Source organism: Pinus tabuliformis, chromosome 1_1, assembly GCF_031772625.1.
Source record: "Pinus tabuliformis cultivar Carrire ecotype Pingquan chromosome 1_1, CPIR1, whole genome shotgun sequence".
Classification (NCBI taxonomy): Eukaryota; Viridiplantae; Streptophyta; class Pinopsida; order Pinales; family Pinaceae; genus Pinus; species Pinus tabuliformis.
The window spans coordinates 897,557,233-897,560,703 of NC_142297.1; the positions used below are offsets into that span (position 1 = coordinate 897,557,233).

Here is a 3,471-nt window from a genome sequence, read left to right on the forward strand (position 1 = left end):
TGTGTGTGCTCTATTGTTAGAATGCCAAAACCACCACAAGAATTGTTACTATTTTTTACTGTACCATGATAGTCTCCAACTTTTCCATTTATACTAGATTCATATTCCTTATGTGGATTCTTAAAATACTACAGTGGACTGGATTCCAATTTGGCAAGATAATGTTTCACTCTAAGAGATGAATTTAGATGGAAACGATGATGATCCTATTCATAGGCTTCATAAAGAAGAAGACACCTTGTATTGTTTAGCTTTGAAATATCAGCAACAGGTTTTCCAAGTTCCAACATGATGAACACTAATGATGGCCTCTTGCAACAAACCTTGTTTGAATTTGATAAATTGCATCAAAAGAATGAACCCTATAAAGAAATGATTTCCAACAAAGTAATTTCTATAAAAAAATATGGAAATTTTTATTAAGTGGAAATATTATTCTAGAATACTATCATGTTATAAAACCTAAACTACACTAAACATCCTTTATAAACATCTATAATATAACCTCAAATTCAACTCTCTCTTTATGCAACATGCCTTCAAGCTCTGCAATTTTCCTCCTTGATTCAATAACCTTTATACTGGAGTAAAAGGATCGATTTTTTGTCTGAGAAAATTAAAATCCTCTCTAAAAACCATTTCCAATTTATCTGCAACCTGTTCATTTGCATCAAAATGAAAATTAGTTTAGATCTAGGGGGTCCTACACCATAGGTATGATATGCATATATTAATTAGAAAACATCTACACATATGTACAATTTGTATCATAAAGTACCTCTGTAGCTTTGTTTCTGAGCCAATCTTGTTAATGTGGATCATGGAACGCTAATTTTGAGGTGGAAAATGCGCAGGTAGAACATTGATGGAGGAATATCAGAAGCATGCAATCATACTTCCAAACATGTCACATTGAATTTGGGAAAAATGCATCTCCAATATATTACTATGGAATAGCCATTAATTATCATGCACAATTATGGGTACTCTAGAAAAACCAAGAGTTACAAAAATTATGTAAGAATCACAAGGTCAAAAAAAAAACATGAAATCTACTTGCAAAATATAAAAAAGCTAAATTTAGTGGTATACAAATAAAAGAAAATACAGTCTCAATGTAATGAATGATCACATCCTGTAATTCTACTTGTTTTAGCATGATTTGAGAAACTAAGCGCTACGATTTTTCCAAAGGATAAACCCCATGTAGCATCAGACATGACTACTCACAAGGTTTCTTTTGGCACTCCATCTTTTTGTGTACATTTTAAGCACCTATGCCACAAACATATTTTTCCTTCACATTCACCAGGTAATGTCAACATTAAAGGTAATTGTCTTATTGATATTGTGAGGCTACCCTAACAGTGTGTATAACAAAGAACATGTGATTTTGAGGGCTCATTACAAAAGTAACGAGAATTATGGATGTTTTTTGTATGTTGTTACATCAGAATTTGCCAATTATTACTATGTAAATGCAAAGTCTACAAGATAGCAAGAGAATGTTATGGAATAAGAGAAATACATGAAGAAAAAACCTACTTGGTCAAACAAATCACCCCAGAGGTACCCTCCTAGTGACTTGTCAAAACTTCCATAATAATTGATGTGAAAGAGTTGTGAATGCTCATAGACTGCCCCCTTTAACACACAGTGTCTTGATAAAAAAAAAGAATATACTTTGATGATCAGGAGGAGAAGGTGGAATGTCTTCTTTAAAGAAAACCCATTCTTGGTTCTTGTACCCTAAAAGTTTCTCATTTGCAAAAACCTTGGACTTCATTTCCTTTTTTGCTATTCCTTGATTCTCCCATGCCACCTTCCTAGATATCTCCTTTGTTGTTATTTGATAATTAATATTAACCTTGGATGAAATAGAAACAATGAAACCATTTTCCAGATTTGAATCTTTTCATTCCTTGTCGTGAAGTTCCAAATATGATGGGACTACCACATATGAACCTTGAACCATAGGAGATATAATTTCATTTTGATATGCCTTTATTGAAGTTGACAATCCAAATAAAATGCTTAAAGGATTAGTTGGTAGGGAATGTCTTTGTATAGATGGATATATCCCACTATACCCCTATAACTTGAGCACATGTATCTCCTATGGAGGATTTGTTAAAAACAATTTATGTTTAAACAAAATTGGTTCCATCAACTCAAGATTTACTAGTAACATGTGATATAGGTGGCCCCACCCCTGCACTAGTAAGAGTTAGTTTGGAATCTCTCTTATTGTTATCAATTAGAGGGTCATCTACTGAGGAAAATACAATTGACATTGTCTTATAAGTTTTTAGGTTTTCCATTTCTCCTCATTGGTTTTTTCTTGGAACACGAACAACAAACTAGGTATCATAGAAATATATATATCTAAACTTAATTTTTTTTGGCTGGCAATGCAACAATTATTGGTGATTTCAATGGAATTTCATGCAAGGTGGCACCTTCATTTGCAAGGAAACATGTATCAAGGGTTAAATGGTAAGTTACAAACCCTACATATTAAACATGTTAAACTTTCTTCAACTGATCGTGACTTGCACCCATAAGTAGAACATGTAAAAACAAGAGCAGAGTGAGTCCCATAAATTCTGACTTCAAGAAAATAACACATAATTTAAGATCAATATGTCGCCAAATTTGGAAATAGTCAACCACATGAGATACATTCAAGAATGAAAGTTTGAGAACCTCTTTACTTTGTTAGAAATATTTTAGAGAAAATATTAGATTGATTTCCAAGCTTTGACCTCGATTTGTGAATTAGATTATCATAGCATACATAATAAAAGTACTATTTTTACTAGACACATTAGAATTTCAAGGCATATTAAGAATAAATATAATACTTATTTTAATGACAATGATATATTAAAAATAAAAAAATCAATCCTAGATAGTTTTGCACCCTTGGAATAAACATCCTAGACTAGCAAACGAGTTTCCAGTTTGTATTTGAAATGCATATTTATTGATTCATGTCAGAATTTGTGGGACAAAGCACTAATCAACATGAGAAACATTTCCTGTATAAAATAAGAAATAAAGTTGTAAAATACGTTACTAATTTTGGAGGGAACAAGTAGAGTGGGTCCACATGGCCTCCCCACACCAAATGGAATTTAAGAAGGGATGGGCACCCTATTTATCAATTTTTTTCTCCTTCGCTCCCTACAAAAGCACTTGAAACACCAATTCATCTCATTTTTCAGTTTCATACTTTGGAGAGAATATTTGGACAATAGAATTGAGAACAACTTAGGGTGGACAAGTTTGGTAGAACAACAATGAAAAACAACTTTAGTAAGAAGATTTGAAGGGAGGAACAAATTTTTTTCCAACATTACAACACTAAAAAATCTTACTTGTTCTTTTGTTTCACACTCTCATGTATTCTGTTGATAGAATCTAATTCATCATCTTGGGGAGGGTATGATCATATAAATCATGGTGGAA

At 32.4% G+C, this 3,471-nt stretch overlaps 1 pseudogene; it reads right to left on the reverse strand.

The window, feature by feature from the left end:
• Positions 1 to 493: 493 nt before the first annotated feature.
• On the reverse strand, positions 494 to 1,786 carry LOC149217296 (1-phosphatidylinositol-3-phosphate 5-kinase FAB1B-like; annotated as a pseudogene).
• Between the last annotated feature and the right edge of the window lie 1,685 nt (positions 1,787 to 3,471).